This window comes from Pseudophryne corroboree, chromosome 1 (assembly GCF_028390025.1).
Source record: "Pseudophryne corroboree isolate aPseCor3 chromosome 1, aPseCor3.hap2, whole genome shotgun sequence".
NCBI classification, from domain to species: Eukaryota; Metazoa; Chordata; class Amphibia; order Anura; family Myobatrachidae; genus Pseudophryne; species Pseudophryne corroboree.
The window spans coordinates 398,175,542-398,200,438 of record NC_086444.1 but is presented as its reverse complement, the minus strand read 5'-3'; the positions used below and the strand labels follow the sequence as shown (position 1 = coordinate 398,200,438).

Sequence of the window (24,897 nt, the reverse complement as noted above, 5' to 3'; positions counted from 1 at the left end):
TGTGTGACTAAGCTAAGCGACCCAAGTGGCCGACACAAACACCTGGCCCATCTAGGAGTGGCACTGCAGTTTTCTAGCGAGAGGATGAGTGCTTCCATCCTCATGTGAATCTGAACCACTAGCCATGAACATAGGCCGGGGCCTCAGCCGTTCCTTGCCACTCCGTGTCGTAAATGGCATATTGGATAGTTTACGCTTCTTATCAGACGCTTTTAATTTCGATTTTTGGGTCATTTTACTGAACTTTTGTTTTTTGGATCTTACATGCTCTCTACTATGACATTGGGCATTGGCCTTGGCAGACGACGTTGATGGCATTTCATCGTCTCAGCCATGACTAGTGGCAGCAGCTTCAGCACGAGGTGGAAGTGGATCTTGATCTTTCCCTATTTTACCCTCCACATTTTTGTTCTCCATTTTTTAATGTGTGGAATTATATGCCAGTAATATATCAATAGTAATGGCCTACTGTACCATACTGCTATATATTATATACTGGTGGTCAGCAAAATTATGCACTGTCCTCCTACTATATATACTGCGCACAACTTAAATGCACCACAGGTATGGATGGATAGTATACTTGACGACACAGAGGTAGGTAGAGCAGTGGACTACTGTACCGTACTGCTATATATTATATACTGGTGGTCAGCACAATTATGCACTGTCCTCCTACTATATATACTGTGCACAACTTAAATGCACCACAGGTATGGATGGATAGTATACTTGATGACACATAGTTAGGTAGAGCAGTGGTCTACTGTACCGTACTGCTATATATTATATACTGGTGGTCAGCAAAATTATGCACTGTCCTCCTACTATATATACTGTGCACAACTTAAATGCACCACAGGTATGGATGGATAGTATACTTGACAACACAGAGGTAGGTAGAGCAGTGGACTACTGTACCGTACTGCTATATATTAAATACTGGTGGTCAGCAAAATTATGCACTGTCCTCCTACTATATATACTGTGCACAACTTAAATGCACCACAGGTATGGATGGATGGTATACTTGACGACACAGAGGTAGGTAGAGCAGTGGACTACTGTACCGTACTGCTATATATTATATACTGGTGGTCAGCAAAATTATGCACTGTCCTCCTACTATATATACTGCGCACAACTTAAATGCACCACAGGTATGGATGGATAGTATACTTGACGACACAGAGGTAGGTAGAGCAGTGGACTACTGTACCGTACTGATATAATACTGGTGGTCACTGGTCAGCAAAATTCTGCACTGTCCTCCTACTATATACTACAATGCAGCACAGATATGGAGCATTTTTCAGGCAGAGAACGTAGATATTTTCAGCTCACTGAGCACAGATATTTGCAAGCACACTGAGCACAGATATTTGCAGCACACTGAGCACAGATATTTGCAGCAGTCTGAACACAACTGAGAGAACGCTGCACGTCCTCTCCCTATCATCTCCAATGCACGAGTGAAAATGGCGGCGACGCGCGGCTCCTTATATAGAATACGACAGCGGGATGATGACGTTCGGGCGCGCTCGGGTTAACCGAGAATGGTGGGAGGATCCGAACCCGCTCATCACTAGTTTAAACCCTCCGAAAAAACAAGCCCAATAATAGACCTGCCTCTGGGAGCGAGTTTGTGTGAAGAATTGCACAGATCAATATGGTCTTTGCAGGCTTTGCTGTGTAAAAATTGTTAAAAAGTGTAAATTTTAAAAAGCAAAATGGTGTGGGGTCTCCCCAAAATGATTACCAGCCCCAGGCCTCTGAGCCTATGTTAATATTGAAAAATAGGGGGGACAAACTGCGTGGTGTGCCCGCCTATTTTCCAATAACCAGCAGTAGATTGAACCAGCTGGGGGAAGTCCTTAATGGCAACCAACCCTAGACTGTGCAGCCCAGGGCTGGAATGCCTAGGGTAGTGTGCTTTTCTCTGCACCCTCTGGGGCTATGAGTGCAGAGGTAATAGTAATAATAAAGTATAAATAATATTCCCATACCTCCAAACTGTCCCGATTTTCGCGGGACAGTCCCATTTTTTGGGACTGTCCTGCTGTCCCACCCGCAAGCCGCAGTGTCCCATGGTGTGTGTGGGGAGCAGTTGGGAGGCTCCTGTCATTCGCTGCCCTGCTTAGCAGAGCAGTGGTAAATAGACGCTGTGCGCATGCGCACAGCGTTTATACGCAGGAGACAGAGGGGCTGGGGGCATGCCAGCAGCTCACACAGCGCAGGCCATACCCCCACAGTGACAGAAAAACGGGAGCGTCACTCACGGCACTCCCGTGAAGCCACGCCCCTTTCCTTAGGTCACGCACCTTTTCGGGGGCGGACGGCCCTCTTTCTGATCTACTGATGTTGGGAGGTATGTATTCTTCTTTACCAACCTAGGCTTTGAGGCCTGTGGTTGGTTATTAAATTTGCATATTTTTTTTTAACAGTTTTTAGACAGCAAAGCTCAGTGGCGCACCCAGGGGGGGTTTCTGAGTACCCAGAAACCCCCCTCCACTAAAAAAAAAAAAAAAAAAAAAAAATTTTTTTTTTTTTTTTTTTTAGCTGCATGAGTATTATTAATGACTGTCTAGCGTCCTCTGCAGCCTGCTGTCTTCCTGGTGGCACTTGCAAGTGCAATAAAAGTTTACTTTATTTTAATTATAGTACATATATATCCATGTGCATACATATATACACATGTATATACATACATACATACATATAAACACACACACACATATGATATATATATACATGTGTATATATATGTGTACTGTATGTGTGTGTACATATATATATATATATATATATATATATGCATGTTTAATATGCTATGTATATGTGTATATGGGTTCACTACGATCTCCCGGCGGCCGGCCTCCCGGGAACCAGCATACCGGCGCCGGGAGGCCGGCCGCCGGCTTACCAACAGTGTGGCGAGCGCAAATGAGCCCCTTGCGGGCTCGCTGCGCTTGCCACACTACGCGCGCCACACTATTCTATTCTCCATCCAGGGGGGTCGTGGACCCCCACGAGGGAGAATAAGTGTCGGTATGCCGGCGGTCGGGCTCCCGGCGCCGGTATGCTGGTCACTTGGAGCCCGACCGCCGGCATACTGAAGACCACCCGTGTATATGTATGTGTGTGTGTCACACACACAGACACACTAGTTTTACGGACCCAGCATATACTGGGTTACCTCAGTCCCCACCCCCGTGATTGGCTCCGCCCAGTTCTGGAAACCCCCCCATGCAAATCCTGCGTTTGCCACTGAAGCTTGCACAAATTATAGTTATCTGTGCAATGCTTTAAATCCACTACTGAGTGGCAAATTTTTGTCGGATTAGCGGCAGGATACGGGCTTCAAAACCGATGGGCATTGGTGGCCATTTGTAAAGAATAGTCAAAACCAATTCATACTGTAGCAAATATTGATTTTAGACTGAAATCCGTGATGTCCAGCAGATTGCGACAGGGCCGTCTTAACAGCAGTGCAGGCCCCTGGACAAAGCTTTGCACTGGGGCCCCTACCCATCCTCCAGCAGTAGGGGTGGGGGGTGCTATCAGCGGCAGCTTTGAAGTCCCGCATACGGTAGGGGGTGTTCTATCTTCCGCTCAGCATGTAGGACCTGGAGCAATATTTTCTGCTAATTACTCCTCTACTATACAGGAGGTGGGAGATGGGGCAAGAGGGAGAACACTAAACTGTAGAAGGGGGCATTGGGCTGAATGTAGGGGTCCTGGTACATGACTTCCAGGGTGGCTGGTGGTGTTTAATATGCAGGAGAGGGATGGATAGTGGAGTGGGCTTAATATTCATCATTTCTCTATCGTCCTAGTGGATGCTGGGGTTCCTGAAAGGACCATGGGGAATAGCGGCTCCGCAGGAGACAGGGCACAAAAAGTAAAGCTTTAGGATCAGGTGGTGTGCACTGGCTCCTCCCCCTATGACCCTCCTCCAAGCCAGTTAGATTTTTGTGCCCGGCCGAGAAGGGTGCAATCTAGGTGGCTCTCCTAAAGAGCTGCTTAGGAAAGTTTAGCTTAGGTTTTTTATTTTACAGTGAGTCCTGCTGGCAACAGGATCACTGCAACGAGGGACTTAGGGGAGAAGAAGTGAACTCACCTGCGTGCAGGATGGATTGGCTTCTTGGCTACTGGACATCAGCTCCAGAGGGACGATCACAGGTACAGCCTGGATGGTCACCGGAGCCTTGCCGCCGGCCCCCTTGCAGATGCTGAAGTAAGAAGAGGTCCAGAATCGGCGGCAGAAGACTCCTCAGTCTTCTAAAGGTAGCGCACAGCACTGCAGCTGTGCGCCATTTTCCTCTCAGCACACTTCACACGGCAGTCACTGAGGGTGCAGGGCGCTGGGAGGGGGGCGCCCTGGGAGGCAAATGAATACCTATTTTGGCTAAAAATACCTCACATATAGCCTCCGGAGGCTATATGGAGATATTTAACCCCTGCCAGAATCCGTTAAGAGCGGGAGACGAGGCCGCCGAAAAAGGGGCGGGGCCTATCTCCTCAGCACACAGCGCCATTTTCCCTCACAGAAAGGCTGGAGGGAAGGCTCCCAGGCTCTCCCCTGCACTGCACTACAGAAACAGGGTTAAAACAGAGAGGGGGGGCACTAATTTGGCGATATGCTTATATATATATTAAGATGCTATAAGGGAAAACACTTATATAAGGTTGTCCCTATATAATTATAGCGTTTTTGGTGTGTGCTGGCAAACTCTCCCTCTGTCTCTCCAAAGGGCTAGTGGGTCCTGTCCTCTATCAGAGCATTCCCTGTGTGTGTGCTGTGTGTCGGTACGTGTGTGTCGACAGGTAGGAGGACGATGTTGGTGAGGAGGCGGAGCAATTGCCTGTAATGGTGATGTCACTCTCTAGGGAGTCGACACCGGAATGGATGGCTTATTTAGGAAATTACGTGATAATGTCAACACGCTGCAAGGTCGGTTGACGACATGAGACGGCCGACAAACAATTAGTACGGTCCAGACGTCTCAAAAACACCGTCAAGGGTTTTAAAACGCCCGTTTACTTTAGTCGGTCGACACAGACACAGACAGGGACACTGAATCCAGTGTCGACGGTGAATAAACAAACGTATTCCTTATTAGGGCCACACGTTAAAGGCAATGAAGGAGGTGTTACGTATTTCTGATACTACAAGTACCACAAAAGAGGGTATTATGTGGGATGTGAAAAAACTACCATAGTTTTTCCTGAATCAGATAAATTAAATAAAGTGTGTGATGATGCGTGGGTTCCCCCCGATAGAAAATTATGGGCGGTATACCCTTTCCCGCCAGAAGTTAGGGCGCGTTGGGAAACACCCTTTAAGGTGGATAAGGCGCTCACACGCTTATCAAAACAAGTGGCGGTACCGTCTATAGATAGGGCCGTCCTCAAGGACCAGCTGACAAGGCTGGAAAATATAATAAAAAGTATATACACACATACTGGTGTTATACTGCGGCCAGCGATCGCCTCAGCCTGGATGTGCAGAGCTAGGGTGGCTTGGTCGGATTCCCTGACTAAAAATATTGATACCCTTGACAGGGACAGTATTTTATTGACTATAGAGCATTTCTATATATGCGAGATGCACAGAGGGATATTTGCACTCTGGCATCATGAATAAACGCGATGTCCATAACTGCCAGAAGATGTTATGGACACGACAGTGGTCAGGTGATGCAGATTCCAAACGGCACAGTATGGCCGTATACAGGAAGAGGACTTGTTTGGGGTCGGTCCATCGGACCTGGTGGTCACGGCAACTGCTGGAAAATCCACCGTTTTTTACCCTAAGTCACATCTCTGCAGAAAAAGACACCGTCTTTTCAGCCTCAGTCCTCTCGTCCCTATAAGATCATATCTGCCCAGGGATAGAGGAAAGGGAAGAAGACTGCAGCAGGCAGCCCATTCCCAGGAACAGAAGCGTTCCACCGCGTCTGACAAGTTCTCAGCATGGCGCTGAGACCGTACAGGACCCCTGGATCCTACAAGTAGTATCCCGGGGGTACAGATGGGAATGTCGAGACGTTTCCCCTTCGCAGGCTCCTGAAGTCTGCTTTACCAAGTCTCCCTCCGACAAGGAGGTAGTATGGGAAAAAATTCACAAGCTGTATTCCCAGCAGGTGATAATTAAATTACCCCTCCTACTACAGAAAAGGGGTATTATTCCACACTATATTGTGGTACTGAAGCCAGAAGGCTAGGTGAGACTTATTCTAAAAATTTGTTTTTGAACACTTACAAAGGTTCAAATTAAGATGAAGTCACTCAGAGCAGTGATAACGAACCAGGAATAAGGGGACTATATAGTGTCCCGGGACATCAGGGATGCTTACCTCTATGTCCCAAATTTGCCCTTCTCACTAAGGGTACCTCAGGTTCGTGGTGCAGAACTGTCACTATCAGTTTCAGACGCTGCCGTTTGGATTGTCCACGGCACCCTGGGGTCTTTACCAAGGTAATGGCCGAATTGATGATTCTTCTTCGAAGAAAAGGCGTCTTAATTATCCCTTACTTGGACGATCTCCTGATAGGGGCATAGTCCAGGGAACAGTTGGAGGTCGGAGTAGCACTATCTCGGATACTGCTACAATCAGCACGGGTGGATTCTAAATATTCCAAAATCGCAGCTGATCCCGACGACACGTCTGCTGTGCCTAGGGATGATTCTGGACACAGTCCAGAAAAAGGTGTTTCTCCCGGAAGAGAAAGCCAGGGAGTTATCCGAGCAAGTCAGGAACCTCCTAAAAACAGTGCATCATTGCACAAGGGTCCTGGTAAAAATGGTGGCTTCCTACGAAGCAATTCCATTCGGCAGATTTCACGTAAGAACTTTTCAGTGGGATCTGCTGGACAAATGGTCCGGATCGCATCTTCAGATGCATCAGCGGATAACCCAATATCCAAGGACAAGGGTGTCTCTCCTGTGGTGGTTATAGAGTGCTCATCTTCTAGAGGGCAGCAGATTCGGCATTCAGGATTGGATGCTGGTAACCACGGAGCCCAGCCTGAGAGGCTGGGGAGCAGTCACACAAGGAAAAAATTTCCAGGGAGTGTGATCAAGTATGGAGACTTTTCTCCACATAAATATACTGGAGCTAAGGGTAAATTTATAATGCTCTAAGCTTAGCAAGACCTCTGCTTCAAGGTCAGCCGGTATTGATCCAGTGGGAAAAACATCACGGCAGTCGCCCACGTAAACAGACAGGGCGACACAAGAAGCAGGAGGGCAATGGCAGAAACTGCAAGGACTTTTCGCTGGGCGGAAAATCATGTGATAACACTGTCAGCAGTTTTTCATCCCGGGAATGGAAACTGGGAAGCAGACTTCCTCAGCACGACCTCCACCCGGGAGAGTGGAAACTTCATTGAGAAGTTTTTTCCACATGATTGTAAACCGTTGGGAAATACCAAAGGTGGACATGATGGCGTCCCGTCTGAACAAAAAACGGGACAGGTATTGCGCCAGGTCAAGAGACCCTCAGGCAATAGATGTGGACGTTCTGGTAACACCGTGGGTGTACCAGTCGGTGTATGTGTTCCCTCCTCTGCTTCTCATACCTAAGGTGCTGAGAATTATAAGACGTAGAGGAGTAAGAACTATACTCATGGCTCCGGATTGGCCAAGAAGGACTTGGTACCCGGAACTTCAAGAAATGCTTACAGAGGTCTTATGGCCTCTGCCGCTAAGAAGGGACTTGCTTCAGCAAGTACCATGTCTGTTCCAAGACTTACCGCAGCTGCGTTGTCGGCATGGCGATGGAAAGCCGGATCCTAAGGAAAAAAAGGCATTCCGGAAGAGGTCATTCCTACCCTGGTCAAAGCCAGAAAGGAGGTGACCGCACAACATTATCACCACGTGTGGCGAAAATATGTTGCGTGGTGTGAGGCCAGGAAGGCCCCACAAAGAAATTTCAACTCGGTCGTTTCCTGCATTTCCTGCAAACAGGAGTGTCTATGGGCCTCAAATTGGGGTCCATTAAGGTTCAAATTCGGCCCTGTAAATTTTCTTCCAGAAAGAATTGGCTTCAGTTCCTGAAGTCCAGAAGTTTGTCAAGGGAGTATTGCATATACAAACCCCTTTTTTGTGCCTCCAGTGGCACTGTGGGATCTCAACGTAGTTCTGGGATTCCTCAAATCACATTGGTTTAAAACCAGTCAAATATGTGGATTTGAAGCATCTCACATAAAAAGTGACCATGCTCTTGGCCCTGGCCTGGACCAGGCGAGTGTCAAATTGGTGGTTTTTTCTCAAAAAAGCCCATATCTGTTTGTCCATTCGGACAGGGCAGAGCTGCGGACTCGTCCCCAGTTCTCTCCCTAAGGTGGTGTCAGTGTTTCACCTGAACCAGCTTATTGTGGTGCCTTGCACCTACTAGGGACTTGGAGGACTCCAAGTTGCTAGGAGTTGTCAGGGCCCTGAAAATATGTTCCAGGACAGCTGGAGTCAGAAAATCTGACTCGCTGTTTATACTGTATGCACCCAACAAGTTGGGTGCGCCTGCTTCTAAGCAGGCGATTGCTCGTTGGATTTGTAACACAATTCAACTTGCACATTCTGAGGCAGGCCTGCCACAGTCTAAATCGGTTAAGGCCCATTCCACAAGGAAGGTGGGCTCATCTTGGGCGGCTGCCCGAGAGGTCTCGGCATTACAACTCTGCCGAGCAGCTACGTGGTCAGGGGAGAACACGTTTGTAAAATTCTACAAATTTGATATCCTGGCAAAAGAGGACCTGGAGTTCTCTCATTCGGTGCTGCAGAGTCATCCGCACTCTCCCGCCCGTTTGGGAGCTTTGGTATAATCCCCATGGTCCTTTCAGGAACCCCAGCATCCACTAGGACGATAGAGAAAATAAGAATTTACTTACCGATAATTCTATTTCTCGGAGTCCGTAGTGGATGCTGGGCGCCCATCCCAAGTGCGGATTATCTGCAATACTTGTACATAGTTACAAAAATCGGGTTATTATTGTTGTGAGCCATCTTTTCAGAGGCTCCGCTGTTATCATACTGTTAACTGGGTTTAGATCACAAGTTGTACGGTGTGATTGGTGTGGCTGGTATGAGTCTTACCCGGGATTCATAATTCCTCCCTTATTGTGTACGCTCGTCCGGGCACAGTACCTAACTGGCTTGGAGGAGGGTCATAGGGGGAGGAGCCAGTGCACACCACCTGATCCTAAAGCTTTACTTTTTGTGCCCTGTCTCCTGCGGAGCCGCTATTCCCCATGGTCCTTTCAGGAACCCCAGCATCCACTACGGACTCCGAGAAATAGAATTATCGGTAAGTAAATTCTTATTTTTCCTGTGGGAGGGCAGCTTGCCTGTTTGCAGATATCCCCAGTTCCTGGAAATAGATTTATTAGCTTTCAATGAGATTAAAAAACTAGAGAGTCCCACCTTTCAGGAGATACTAGGGACACCTTTCAGGAGGTACTGGGGACTTGGGGATCAGAGTTCAGGAGCCGGAGCAATCCACTGAAAATATAACACTGCATACCAGGCGTGTAGAGCTGGAGCAGGGACCAGATGCTGGAAGGTTGATATCTCAGGTTCTGGGCATAGTAGAGACAAGCTGCCAATGTCCACCGAAAGGGGACAGCTTTTGGAGTATACCCTCTACATCAGACAGAACCCGAGCTATCTGGCTGGGAAGAGCAATTAACAGGCTTGGATGAGGGCCATTGCTTTGAAGTCAGATCTCTCCAGTTTCCCAGGGCCGATTTTAAAGAATCTAGTACCTCTGGAAAAAGGGGACCCTCAGGTATCAGACTAGGGGGTCTATTTATTAACATTATTTTTACAAAAAAATGTGCAAAAGGGTGTTTTCACACCCTTTTCACATTATTTTAGTATAACCTGATAGAAAGCTGAGCGGGGACCCAGCAGAGGGATCAGCTCTGTGTGTCCGATGGACACACAAGCTGATCACAGTGTAAAAAAACAAAAGTAAAAAAAACAAAAAAACATACCTGTACAGGGAGCCGGTGTCCGCTGCTCCGGTGAGCGCTGCCGGGCGCCGTGTCCCCCATATGCTGCGCTGTGACCCCGGTGCAGTAAAGTGATGCTGCAAAACAGCAGCACACTTTACAGCACTGGGGGTCACAATGCAGGAGGAGGACCCGGCGCCTGGCAGCCTCCTGAAGCAGCGCGGACCAGCTCCCTGGACAGGTGAGTATATTGATTTTCTGGGATGGGGTCCGCGGCGCGTGGGGGTAGACGCGATGGGGGGGGGAATCGACCGGGCGGCGGTGGTAGCAGCGATGTCGTCGGGGGCGGCGCATGTGCAGCAGGACATCGGGATATTTTTTACGAAAAATACCCCGATGATGCTGCGAAGATGCATTGCAGGAACAGAGCTTGACCGCAAGCTCTATTCCTGCATATGATAATTGATACATCCCTGTGATGTAATCAATTATCGCAGTGCGAGTTTGGGCGATTTTATCACCATCCGCATCCTGGATGCGGATGGTGATAAATAGGCCCCTAGGACCCTTATACCCCTGGGTCCCTTGGGCAACTGTCCTTTGAGCCCATACAAAAAGATGGTCCTGGATAGCAATACACTAGGAAATATAATGCTTAGTGGCATCTTTTATTATGCCAAATTTATTTGAAATGAAAGATTGTAAGGTAGAATTTAAAAAAAAAATTATGTTGCTTTGATGTGGAATGACCCAGTCACAGATAAAATGGCAGAACAATAGGAATGGAAGTCAAAAGATGAAGACCAAACAGGGAGGGGACAATCAGATGGTGCATGCAAGGCCGGCCGTTGTGCGAGTACAGGGCCGTTTCTAGCCAATTTGGCTCCCAGTGTGAGATTTAAAATGCGCCCCCCCCCCATTCACATAAGAAAAAATGCGCCCCCCTCCATAGATATAAAGAGGAAAAGTATGCGTGCGCCGCAGGTGCGCACGCTCCCGGCAAGGGGGCGTGATCTCGTTAAAATGGGCGTGGGTTTGTTAAGATGGGCGTGGCCTCATCTGATCTCATCATCACGACCACCACAGGATAAAAAAAAAAAAAAGTCCTCATTTTACACATTACAGCAGGCAAGTGTCCCCATTTTACACAGCACGGTAGGCAAGTGTCCCCATTTTACACATTGCGGCATGCACGTGCCCCCATCTTACACATTGCGGCAGGCACGTGCCCCCATTTTACACAGTACAACAGGCAAGTGTCCCCATTTTACACATTGCGGCAGGCACGTGCCCCTATTTTACACAGTACGGCAGGCAAGTGTCCCAATTTTACACATTGCGGCAGGCACGTGCTCCCATTTTACACATTGCGGCAGGCACGTGCCCCCATTTTACACAGTACAACAGGCAAGTGTCCCCATTTTACACATTGCTGCAGGCACGTGCCCCCAATTTACACAGTACGGCAGACAAGTGTCCCCATTTTACACATTGCGGCAGGAAAGTGTCCCCATTTTACACATTGCGGCAGGAAAGTGTCCCCATTTTACACATTGCGGCAGGCACGTGCCCCCATTTTACACAGCATGGCAGGCACGTGCCCCCAATTTACACATTCCTGCAGGCAAGTGTCCCCATTTTACACATTGCGGCAGGAAAGTGTCCCCATTTTACACATTGCGGCAGGAAAGTGTCCCCATTTTACACATTGCGGCAGGAAAGTGTCCCCATTTTACACATTGCGGCAGGAAAGTGTCCCCATTTTACACATTGCGGCAGGAAAGTGTCCCCATTTTACACATTGCAGCAGGCAAGTGTCCCCATTTTACACATTACGGCAGGCAAGTGTCCCCATTTTACACATTATGGCAGGCAAGTGTCCCCATTTTACACATTGCGGCAGGCACGTGCCCCCATTTTACATAGTACAACAGGCAAGTGTCCCCATTTTACACATTCCGGCAGACAGGTGTACCCATTTTACACATTCCGGCAGGCAAGCGTTCCCATTTTACACATTCCGGCAGAGAGGTGTCCCCATTTTACACAGTACGGCAGGTGGTGGTGGGGGGGGAGGGAGAGAGAGAGAAGGAGAGGGGCTGACTTACATTTGAAGCGGTTCTTCCCGCTCTTCAGCCGCCTCTCCCTCGTCTGCACAGCGCTGGCCGGCTTGGCTCCCCCTTCTCCCTCCTCCCGAGTGCCCAGCTCGGGGGGCGGGGTTTCGTGGAATGACATGATTGCGTCGTGACGTCACGACGCAAACACGTCATTCCGCGAAACCCCGCCCCCCGAGCTGGGCACTCGGGAGGAGAGGGGAGGGGGATTTGAAAGTGCTCAGGAAGTGCCACTTATGACATTCCGGAAAGAACAAAGTTGTAAAGTGTCTCTAATTTAAAAAGAACAAAAATCATAGTCTTTTGCAGCTTTAATAAATACAGCACTTATTAATGGAAAAGTCTCACTACTTGTTGGCTAATTAATAAAGGCTTCAGGTCCTAATGTGATGTGAATGAGTATTAGAAGTTTAATAAGAGATATATGCTTGTATAGTACAATGTATCAGTTCTGTGTTCCAGGGGCGGATCCAGAAGAAAATGATAGGGGGGGGCACCATGGAAGGGGCAAGTACATTTGCGTGCAGCTTCGGTGCATGTGAGGTGGCGCTTCTTATACAATGCCCACAGTTGTAGCGCTCATTATGCAATGTCCACTGTACTGGTAGTGCTCCTTATATAGACCCCATAGTAGTGGTGCCCCTTATGCAATGCCCGTATTGCCCCCAGTAGTAATGTTGCCTGTAGTAATGCCCCCAGTCATTTAGCGCCCTAGTAGTTATGCCCCCAGTGGTAATGCCCCTGCAGTTATGACCCCAGTAGTTTACCCCCCCCCCCTTTAGTTTAGCCTCCCAGTGGTAATGCCCCCAGTAGTGTGTCTGCTTGTAGTTTAGCCACCATTACAGATGGAGTTCCGTCTGTGCCTGGGCCTATCACCGCATCACTGGAATGAGAGCGTCTGTGTGCACTCCCGGCGGGGCTAAGCGGTGACCAATCAGACAGACAGTGCCCCATAGAGGTACTGTGCCCCACGGCGCGTGCGCCCAAAAAAATGGGTGTGGCCAATTAAAATGGGACGTGAAACACAGACATATGCCCCCAATAGTGCAGTGCTAGATCCACAATTGCCCCCACAGTGCCAGATCCACAATTGACCCCACAGTGCCAGGTATACAAATGCACCCTCAGTGCCAGGTATACAAATGCCCCCACAGTGCCAGATCCACAAATGCCCCCACAGTGCCAGGTATACAAATGCCTTCACAGTGCCAGATCCACAAATGCCCCCACAGTGCCAGATCCACAAATACCCCCACAGTGCCAAGTATACAAATGCCCCCACAGTGCCAGATCCACAATTGCCCCCACAGTGTCAGATCCACAATTGCCCCCTCAGTGTCAGGTAATACCTGACACTGTGGGTGCAATTGTGGATCTGACACTGTGGGGGCAATTGTATACCTGACAGGTATACAAAGGCCCCCACAGTGCCAGGTAAACAATTGCCCCCACAGTGCCAGGTATACAAATGCCCCACAGTGCCAGCCAATTGCCCCCACAGTGCCAGGTATACAATTGCCCCCACAGCAGCCAGTGCTGCAGCTGCTTACCACTGCTGCTGCTGCTGCTCCTCCTCCTCCGGGCTCCGTCTGTGAGGGACGGGTGAGTCAGGAGAGGAGAGCACCCGCCAGCGCGGCTGTGTCTGGCGCGGCGGCGTATAGCGGACTTCGTTCAAACCAGCCGCAGGTTCGTGAGCCAATCAGAGTTCTCGAACCGGCGGCTTCTGATTGGCTGCCGGTCCGCGAGCTCTGATTGGCTCATGAACCTGCGGCTAGTTTGAACGAAGTCCGCTATACGCCGCCGCGCCAGACACAGCCGCGCTGGCAGGCATTCTCCTGACAGCTGAGACACGCTGCCGCCGGACTGAGCGGCAGCTTGTCTCAGTGACACAAGCGGGGGCGCTGTGCAGGGAGACGGGCGCCCGCTGGTAACACGATCTCAGCGGGCGCCCATCATCTCTCTGTGCGACGCCGGTGCTGGGGGGGACGGAGGTCACAAATGACAGGGGGGGCACGGGCCCGAGTGCCCCCCCCCCTGGATCCGCCACTGCTGTGTTCCATTCACCATTAAAATATGTAACATCAGTTCTATGTTCCATTCACCATTAAAATATGTAACATGTAGCAAGTTTCATATTATTTGTTTTATTTGTTAGGGTTTATAAAGTGTGCTAATTTAGTTTGAAAGTCTGTCTAGCATCCGTGTGTACACATTTCTCAAAGAAGCACCCGGACACCTTGGTACAGCCTTGCGCCTGCAGTGGTCTGGTTGTGGAGCGGGGTCTGACACCCGTCAGTGGCAAGTGAGACACACCGGCTTAGCTACAAGAGCCCAATCAGTATCAGTGTATGCTTACTTGTCAGAGAAGCACCCAGGTATTATCGTACAGCCTTGCGGCCACAGCGGGACTCTGTTTAAAAGCTTCCAGCGACTTTCCACACGAGTTCACTCCACAGTGGCTGGTCAGTCTGACAGGTGATTTTCTATCAGGTAAACTATTCCTTGAACTGTTTAAAGGGGTGGTCTTCAGTATGCCGACTGTCGGGATCCCAGTATACCGGCGCTGGAATCCCGACAGCCGACATACCGACACTTTTTCTCCCTTGTGGGGGTCCACGACCCCCCTGGAGGGAGAATAAAATAGCGTGGCGCGCGTAGCGCACCACCGTGCCCGCAACGTGGCGAGTGCAGCGAGCCCACAAGGGGCTCATTTGCTCTCGCCACGCTGTCGGTATGCCGGCGTTCGGGCTCCCGGCGCCGGTATGCTCGTCGCCGGGAGCCCGGCCTACGGCATACCATACTACACCCGTTTAAACTTTTCTAAGAAACCTAACTTGGAATAGGACTGTCCATTTCACATCACATTAGGACCTGAAGCCTTTATTAATTAGCCAACAAGTAGTGGGACTTTTCCATTAATAAGTGCTGTATTTATTCAAGCTGCAAAATACTATAATTTTTGTTCTTTTTAAATTAGAGACACTTTACAACTTTGTTCTTTCCGGAATGTCATAAGTGGTACATCCCAGCGATATGCTAATGCTCAATTCTATATAATCTTATTTATATCAATTATATGTCATTTATCTGATGAATAAATATATCTAATAACTCCTCCGCTTTCTCTCTTTTTTTGGTTGGTTCTATTTACATTTAGAGGTTGGCAATCTCCCCCTTTTTTTAGTGAGAGCTGCATCAGTAATGTGATTCTCCAGATCCACAGGTAGGGAGACGCTTTCTTTGTTGTTTGTTTCTCCACAGGCTCACTTCTCCACTCTTTTCACTGCTTCATGAATAGACCCCTAAGTGCCATAATTCCAGGTTGTCGCATCACCTGACCGCTGGCGCTGTGGGGTACTTTGCAGGCAGCATTAAGTGATTTGAGGTATATGGTGTGCTCCAATGCATTTCAGCCTGTTGGGGCATTCTTCTGGGTGATATGAATGCATGGGTGGTATCAAAGTGGTAATAATGAAGAATTAATGGCTGTTTCTGGATTGGCTGTTTTGCCATGTTGGCACTCTATGTATTTTTTAATTTAATCTAATTTTTACATAAAAGTTTTTTCTTTTCTTTTTTCTCTTTTTAATAGAATTATTTGCTTCTGATCTATTGAATAGGGTTTGGTAATTTAATCCTCCTATAGTAGACATTTTGGTAGCCTGTGCCAAGAGGATTGGTGACAACTGTTTAATGGCATTGTCAATAAGGAGACAACAATTTTAAGCACATCATCATATTTTGTTTTAATATAAAATTTAAATCCTTGTAGAGCAATTATGGTTTCTTGACTTGCAGTTTATGATTGTGTAAGGTTAATGACTGAATCTTTTATAAGGGATAAGATTTCTATGTTTCACTGGACATGTTCTAAGAGGACAACAGCTGTAGCCCATATCATAAAACTCTAAACCATGCTTATCTTACAAGTGTGGGTGTAGTTTTTTCCCGTGGACATGTCTTGCTAGCCGGGAAGTTAGACTTCTGGGTCTGAAGATGCCAAAGGAGAATTCAATCCCTATATATAGAAAATACATTATGTGTAAAACTGGAAGCCTTGAGGTAATGATTAAGTGATGGTGAGTATTTGGCAGACCTTATTGAAAGCGGAACGGGATTCTGTGTCACGAAGGATTACAGAAGGTCACACCAAATCCTTAGAGATTCATGTCTGACCACTGTGTCCTCTGATTTTAGGATTGGACTTTGTGTATACCAGCTTTCATGCCAATTGCAAAATGTTTTTGAAGGGCATGCATGCTTTAGTCTAGTAGAATAATAAATAGTTAAAGCAAAGTCTATGTTACAGGATGTGGATTTTGCCATCACGTGCTTTAGCGTTTATTTTATTTTGTTCTGCTTATTAGTTTATTCTTTTAACTTCCAAATGGACGTAATGCTTTTTTTAAAGAGTGTACGAAGAGTATTTGGCACTAGCTTTTTACTCAATGTTTAGTGGTTTTTATTAATTCTTATTCTACTGAAAAAGTTGTACCGATGCATAAAGCTAAACATTACAAAACATAGTTTAACAGTAGTAACACAGTACACCACTGTATCACGTCAAAAAAGGGCCACTAGTAATAATAGCAACGTTACTACATACGGATGTATCCACCGTTATCTTGAGGGGATTAAGTCATTACAGCAGGAGATTAAGTCTCACTGGCCAGTCACAGTTAATCCTATTAACCGTCAAGATAAATGTGGATACATCTGTAGCACTTTTCTCCTAATAGCACTCAAAGTGCTTTACATTTGACTTTATGATACAAAATCCAAAACAAGCTTCATTGTAGATATTAGTGAAATGCCCAAGTAAATAGGACAGTCTTGAGTCTGTTTTTGACTTCTCAAACTGTGCGGGGAAGAGAGTTCCATAGAGTTGGAGCCACAAAGCTGAAAGCTCACCCCCCAGATGATTTCAGGGAGATTCTAGGTACTGTAAATAGTCCTTCATCTACAGATCGTAGTAATCGAGTGGGAAAGTAATGAATCAGAAGCTGCTTCAAGTACCTTGGGCCCTGGGCATGTAGGGCTTTGAAAGTGAGCAAGCGAATCTTAAAAATGATTCGCCATCTTACAGGCAGTCAGTGAAGGGAGTACAGAATGGGTGTTATATGGCTGGAGCTGGGCTGGGTGGTTAATAGCCTGGGAGCTGCATTATGTACCACCTGCAAGCGGTCTAATTCTTTTACTGGGAGACTAAGGTAGAGTTTATGGAGTCAATTCCGCACAGATATGTTCTCAAGAATATTCAAATACTACTTCAAATTCTGCTTATTTAAAACACTGCAGCGTAGCATTTCGTATACAGATACAGCCACGGTCACACAAAGAATATAAGCAATGCAGTATATCATTTTAATCAGCATAAGCTGCTTGTGCATCCTATTCCTATCGTTTGGCGAATAAGACGCATTTTAATGGAAAAAGTTGCATGAAAAGACGCTCGGAGACACAGCCCAATGCAGCAATATATCTGTAGATATATTGGTCATCGGCTGTGCTGCAGGGCCGACACGATATGTCTGTGAACGACGCTGTTCAAAGACATATCGTTGGTACACACTGGCCGGCGGACCCACAATATATTGGCCGTTCAAATGAACAGCCGTTATATCGGCCAGTGTGTACCCAGCAATAGTGTCACTACAAACAGCAACAAACCTGACTGTTACATTAAAATCAACAAAATCTCCAAAGTGACGAGGCACTATAGATGTGCATGCCATTACCCTATCAACAGTACTTTAGTAGCGGTTAGTGAATTTGTGAGGTGGTCAGTAGTAGGAGGTAGTATTATCCATATGCCATCTAATGGGAAATAAAACTATACATGAGGATCCTGATTTGCTAATAATATGTAAGTTATTTGGTCACTTGTTTCACTTACAGGCCATAAAAATGTGCGCAAAAAAATGTGCAAAAAAAAAAAAAAAAAAAGCAAGGTTTTTCTGTATTAACTATCCATCATGAGTTGGCAGTAAACTGACGTAAATTGCATGCCAGCAAAATGTGTTTATTCACCAATATGCTGATCTGTACCATCTTGCAAAGCGCTCACCCCTTACATGTATGCCTGGTATCCTACTGGTCAGTGCTCACTTGTGCCTTTGTGAGATTGCCCTGAAATAAAATACATCCTTACACGTAAAGATGATAATTGCTGGTTGCTGGTTTTACTCTGTCCACCCTCTTTGAAGGAATTTTTAAAAACCAATATTTGTAAGTCGTACTTCAATACCAGCTGTGTATCTAATCTAAATGTGAACAATGACTTATATTAAAGTAATAAAGGGATTGGGGGGTGGGGAAAAAATGGTAAATAATACTGCGGGGCATCCGGGCAGGTGCAAGGTAAATAATACTGCGGGCATACGGGCAGGTGCAAGGTAAATAATACTGCGGGCATACGGGCAGGTGCAAGGTAAATAATACTGCGGGCATACGGGCAGGTGCAAGATAAATAATACTGCGAGGCATACGGGAAGGTGCAAGGTAAATAATACTGCGAGGCATCCGGGCAGGTGCAAGGTAAATAATACTGCGGGCATACGGGCAGGTGCAAGGTAAATAATACTGCGAGGCATACGGGCAGGTGCAAGATAAATAATACTGCGAGGCATACGGGCAGGTGCAAGATAAATAATACTGCGAGGCATACGGGAAGGTGCAAGATAAATAATACTGCGAGGCATACGGGAAGGTGCAAGATAAATAATACTGCGAGGCATACGGGAAGGTGCAAGATAAATAATACTGCGAGGCATACGGGAAGGTGCAAGATAAATAATACTGCGAGGCATACGGGCAGGTGCAAGATAAATAATACTGCGAGGCATACGGGAAGGTGCAAGATAAATAATACTGCGAGGCATACGGGCAGGTGCAAGATAAATAATACTGCGAGGCATACGGGAAGGTGCAAGATAAATAATACTGCGAGGCATACGGGCAGGTGCAAGGTAAATAATACTGCGAGGCACACGGGAAGGTGCAAGATAAATAATACTGCGAGGCATACGGGCAGGTGCAAGGTCTCTCTGCACCCTAGGCAAAGCTTCAGCCTAACACCCCCCTAACATGCAAACCCTACCACCACCACTTCTTGCAGGGGAGATGCAGGAGGCCACTAGGTGGGCTGGGATGAATTACATCATTATACATACACAGAGAAAAGTGACAGCACTCAAAGACTTTTAAAGCTATAAAGTATATTGTAAACAAAGGCCCTCATTCTGAGTTGATCGCTAGCTGCTTTCGTTTGCAGCGATTAGGTAAAAAAATGGCAATTCTGCGCATGCATATGGGGCGCAGGGCGCATGCGCGTCATACTTTCACAAAAGCCATTGCAGTTTCACACAAGGTCGAGCGACGCTTTTCAGTCGCACTGCTGACCGCAGAGTGATTGACAGGAAGTGGGTGTTTCTGGCAGGTAACTGACCGTTTTTGGGGTGTGTGTGAAAAAACGCAGGCGTGCCAGATAAAAACGCAGGAGTGGCTGGGAAAACTTAGGCATGGCTGGCAAAACGCAGGGCGTGTTCGTGACGTCAAAACAGGAACTAAACAGTCTGAAGTGATCACAAGCTAGGAGTAGGTCTCGAGCTACTCAGAAACTGCACAATCTTTTTTTGTAGCAGCGCTGCGATCCTTTCGTTCGCACTTCTGCTAAGCGAAGATACACTCCCAGAGGGACCAACTCGGAATGAGGGCCAAAGTCGCAACATTTTGTGACTTTGTTCACAATATAGATTCACTTTAAAAGTCCATGAGTGCCGTCTATTCTTTATATACTGTAGAATACTGTATATGGGGTCTGGTGGGGATATTAGAGTAGAGTTGGGTACGGGATGGCTGCGGTCAGAATACAGACAGTGGAATACCGACCACCATAATACCGACATTTTGAATAAAATGAATTAACCTTACCCTAACCCTCCCTCCCCTCAGCCTAATCCTAACCTGCATACTAACATTCAGGATGCCAGCTGTCGGGATTCTGGCGTCATGTATTTGTATACTCCTTACTGTGTTCCATTCCCCAATCTGTAAATTCATTACTGACCCGCATACAGAAATATTCTTAATTTTTTTGTCAGATGAATTCAGTGGTGCCCTCCAGTGGCTGGTGCCCCTATGCAGCTGCCTAAAGCTGCCTAATGGTAGAGGCCCTGCAGGGCATATGAAACAGGATCTGAGTTTGCCAGAGGTGCGGGATGCCGGTTGACCTCTGGATTATAGTGGCAATCATTTTCAATGCATGGTTTTGCAGTGTAAATGATAGCCGTTTAAAAAAAAAAGTCTGACATCGGCTGGCATCCCGCACCTCCGTCAAGCTCGGACCCTATTACGTATGCCTCTGTAAGGAAAACATTCTAATAAAGTCAATGAAAAATTATATATGATGAAAGTTAAATAAATATATTGATGAAAAGGCACCTACAAAAAAACATATACATGGCTGGTGTTAGGGGCAGTGTATTAAGCCTAAAGAAGTGATAAAGCAGTGATAAGTGGAAGGTGATAATGCACCAGCCAATCAGCCCTGTCATTTTTCAAACCCGTAATGATTGGCTGGTGCGTTATGACCTTCTACTTATCACTTCTTTATCACTGCTTTATCACTTCTCCATGCTTAATACATTTGCCCCGTTTTTTATAGACACATTGCATGCATACAGTCAAAGCAAACTTGCCTACTTTTAATGTCTCCTCTCCAGGAGAAGCCCGGAGAGGAGACGCTGCAGGAGACTTCAGGGGGGTGGGGCTGGGCTGTGACATCATCAAGCCCCACCCCCACACCGGAAAATGCCGCGATTCGCGGGTCCACAGGAAATGCATCATTTTAACCCCTTCCCCACCCCACGGACCTGCGAATACAGGAGCTTATCTCTCCATCCTGCCCGCATCACTAGGGTGCAAGCAGGATGCGGGAGACCTGCCTACTCTTCCGGGGGTGCGGGGGGCTACCCTAAAAAACGGGAGCCTCCCAAAGCTTCTGGGAGAGTAGGCAAGTATGAGTCAAAGGCGTCATCAGGTGTGGTGACACCTGGTGTGCACTCTGCAATGCTCGCCCCCCGCCCCTGACAGAGCTGCCTGAAAAGGGGGCATGTCCTAACAAAAGGGGCGGTGGCCTCGTGCGGGTCTCCATTTCTTCACTTCGGGACCGTGTCCAGCATCCCCGGAGATGCTGGCTGCCCCCAGAGACTGGGCTGAGTGCAGTGCTGGCTTTTCATGTGTGACAGGAGCCGAGAGCTGTAGGTGAATGTCACACTGTCACTGCAGATCAGCCGGCACTTTGGTGTCACCCCTTCCGAGGATGACACCCGGGGTCGGGCCGCACCCCCCACACTCGGCATGTGACGCCACTGCATACAGTTAGGTAAAATTTAATGTACTGTATTCCCTAAAGTTCTTTAATGCCTGCTTGTGTCTGCTTCAATTGTCCTGAGTCCACAGGAGCTAACTGTGAAAGACTCCTCCAATATACTGGGGTAGTAACTCCTAGGGACAGCAGTAATCACTGTCCCTGCGAATTACCAGTAGTACATAGTGGGGATATTTTCATACAGAATTAAAATATCTGTTGTCCCTAGGTATCACACCGGTGTTTCTTAATGGCATATTTATCACAATCCACAGCTGAGATGTGGATGGGATGTGATAAATTTGCCTAAATTTGTAATGCGATATTTGAATACATCGCAAGAATGTATCCAATACCGCATGCAAGGACAGAGCTTGGGAGAAAAGTCTGTCCCTGTGAATCATCCCCCTCAAAAAATAATAATCAGGAGCATGTCTGCGCATACGCCACCAGCTAGCCCCCGCCAGGCTAAGTTCAGGGGATCTGGGAGCTGGTCAGCTGTCGCTGTGCTCCCTCTCTGTGACTCCAGTCATTTGCTCTGTGCTGTAAACTGAGATGACAGACGAGATTTTTACAGTACAGCTTCTCGGTTCACAGCACAGAGCAGATGACCAGGGTCAATGAAGGAGCACAGCGTTCAGCAGACTGTCTTATGGTGCTTACACACAAGGCGATATTTTAAACGATATCGTTGATTTTTACCCTTCTGAGCGATATCTTTTGTAATATCACCCAGTGTGTACGCTACAAACGATGAACATAGCACACTCCCGCGGGTTGTTATTGACCCCCTCTGTTGTACATGCAGCTCAATTTGGACTTACTGCATGCACCGGCTTGGCGGAGACGTGACGCCACTGAATGATATTGTTAGCGACATCATGCAATGTGTAGCACTATATCGGCCGCCTGGGAGAGTAGGGAAAACACTAGGCAATATCACTCATTGAATCTAGTGCCTAGTGTGTATGCACCTTTACAGAGGCACTCACCAGATCACCGATCACCACTCCCTCTACAGCAGTATTATTTTTTTCTCTTACCTCCTAGTGGAAACTGGGGTATTGTACTTTAGTACCATGGGGTATAGATCGGGTCCACTGGAGCCTGGCACTTTAAAAACTTTTAGTGTGTGTATGTGTGTGCTGGCTCCTCCCCTCTATGCCCCTCCTATCAGACTCAGTTTAGAAAAATGTGCCCGAGGAGCCGGGTGCACTTCTCTGGAGCTCCAGAGATTTTTCTTTTAAGTTTATTATTTTCAGGTAGTTCTGGTTGGCAACTTTGTGGGACTTAGAGGGGGGACTGAACCAATCTCCTGAGGGTTAATGGTTTGCAAATCCCAGCTGACAGGACACTGAGCTCCTGAGGTGCTGATCACACTCCATTAGTGTGTGTGCCCATGCCGGCAGCTAGCCGCCACCCTCTAACAGAGGCCGAAGATCCAGGTGCGGTGAGTGTTACACCGGGGTCCCGGTTGGTGGGTCCCCGGTGCAGTGTTGGCGGCAAGTTACGCGGTGGTCACGGGCCCGGAGCTGCGGAGATGATCATGGGTCATGGCGGAGATGATGCTGCAAGTGTGCATGATGGTAGTGAACATAGTCCCATACTTGGACAATCTATTAATAAAGGCTGTGTCCAGGGAGCGTCTGCTTGACAGCATCGATCTGACGACTCGACTACTGACGGATTATGGGTGGATCCTACATTTTCAGAAGTCTCACCTGGAACCGACCCAACTTCTTCAGTTCCTGGGAATGATACTGGATACTGTGTCTCAAAAGGTGTTTCTCCTGAGGGACAAAGCCTTGACTATCCAGGCTATGGTTCGCTCGGTGCTTGGTCCTCGCAAGGTATCCATACATCTTTGCATCCGATTACTGATGAAGATGGTGGTTGCTTACGAGGCAATCCAATAAGGTAGATTTCATGCCCAACCATTTCAGCTGGATCTGCTGGACAAATGATCAGGGTCTCACCTTCACATGCATCAGGAAGTGACGTTGTCCCCGCAAGCCCAAATTTCTCTCTTATGGTGGATACAGGTTCCTACCTGGTGGAGGGCAGGAGTTTCAATATCCACCCGCAGATTTTACTGACAATGGATGCCAGCCTCCGCGGTTGGGGGGCTGTGACCCAAGGGGCCCAGTTCCAGGGGACTTAGTCACGACAGGAATCTGCCCTACCAATAAACATCCTGGAACTCAAGGCCATATTCATTCTGCGAGTGGACAACTGGGAAGCAGACTTCCTCGGTTAACAAGAAACAGTGATGGAAACCGCACCGGTTAAAGATAATTGTATATGTGTAGTAGTTGTCATCTGTAAAACTGATTTGTATCCAAGAATGTGTTTTTTATTTTGGTAACCATACACATGAGGTTCTATTATCCTTTATATTATGTATATAAGGTTACCATCAGTGGTGCTCCCCTGAGTCAGTGAGTATCAATGTAAACACAAAAAAGTAGAAAGTAGAAGACTCTTGTTGGGGAGCATTCTAATACAGACAGACTGTTGTGGTCAAATACCAATAACTTGATAAAATAAAAATACTTTAAAAAATTCTCATCAAAAGGTACATGTTATTTTCATGTTTATTGTTTGTGTGACACACACTGTAGAAGTCCTCTAATGTTTGAATAATAGGACATTTTCATGCTGGTCACCATATAAACAGGCATCTTTATCTCTCTCTGATTCTCATCTCACTCTCATTTTCTTGGTTTCTATCCCACAGTCTATGTTAAGAAACAAGACATACAGTAAGTGAGGTGTGAGAGGAGCAAAATAATGAATTGGTTTTGCACAGATACTTTAATGCAACTTACTTCCTACTGGTGATAATAGCGGACTAATCGTACTTTTTAGTGGGTATATAAGATTGGTTTTCCTGTACGAATTTTCGTATTGTGGTATCCATTGTGATATATCTTTCCACATACATAACAACCATTTCTTTCTTTAACATGTGGTCCATATGAGTCACACTTACTGTGAGTACTCATTACCCTTTGTGCTCATTCGCCTATCAAAACATAGTGACAATAAAGGCAAGCTTAAAATATGCGGACATACCCCACTGGAGATGCCTAATCTCATCTGATCTTGTATGCCAAGCTGTGGATGGCCGGTTCAGTACTTGGATGGGAGACCACCCTGGTACTGCAACTATTTGCTGCCTGTTGACTAGTAAGAGCACCTCGGCTTTGACCTATGATTCAACATTCTGCAATAATTTTTCCCTGTGGGATCTGTGCAGTAAAAATTATGGTCATATATCTCACAGCATAAGGACATTACCATAGCCATATTGTGACTATTATTTGACCACGAATATACCCACTTCGGCTTACATGATAGCATTTGAGCTATAAATTGTATATATTTTCTTTCTTTCTATATTTTCCATTGTTATTGATTAACACACATTGGCATCAATTGAACTCCTCTAAATTACCT

At 47.0% G+C, this 24,897-nt stretch overlaps 1 protein-coding gene and 1 long non-coding RNA gene across 7 annotated transcripts in view; one reads left to right on the top strand and one right to left on the bottom strand.

Moving 5' to 3' along the window:
- LOC134887451 (uncharacterized) overlaps positions 1-20,874 on the bottom strand; it is a 197,206-nt gene extending 176,332 nt beyond the window's left edge. The window contains exon 1 of the long non-coding RNA XR_010171036.1: positions 20,772-20,874. This is a non-coding gene — a long non-coding RNA (uncharacterized LOC134887451). The remainder of the gene's footprint in view (positions 1-20,771) is intronic.
- Positions 1-24,897, top strand: part of MYO18B (myosin XVIIIB) — a 1,127,577-nt gene that overhangs the window by 93,091 nt on the left and 1,009,589 nt on the right. The window contains exon 1 of one of the 6 annotated variants that reach the window (XM_063913210.1): positions 15,252-15,291. The exons of 4 other annotated variants lie outside the window; for them this stretch is intronic. The gene's annotated coding sequence lies outside the window, so the exon portion shown is untranslated. Of the gene's footprint in view, positions 1-15,251; positions 15,292-21,357; positions 21,454-24,897 lie in introns of those variants that run through there. One more of the 6 variants, XM_063913211.1, reaches the window with a different exon arrangement.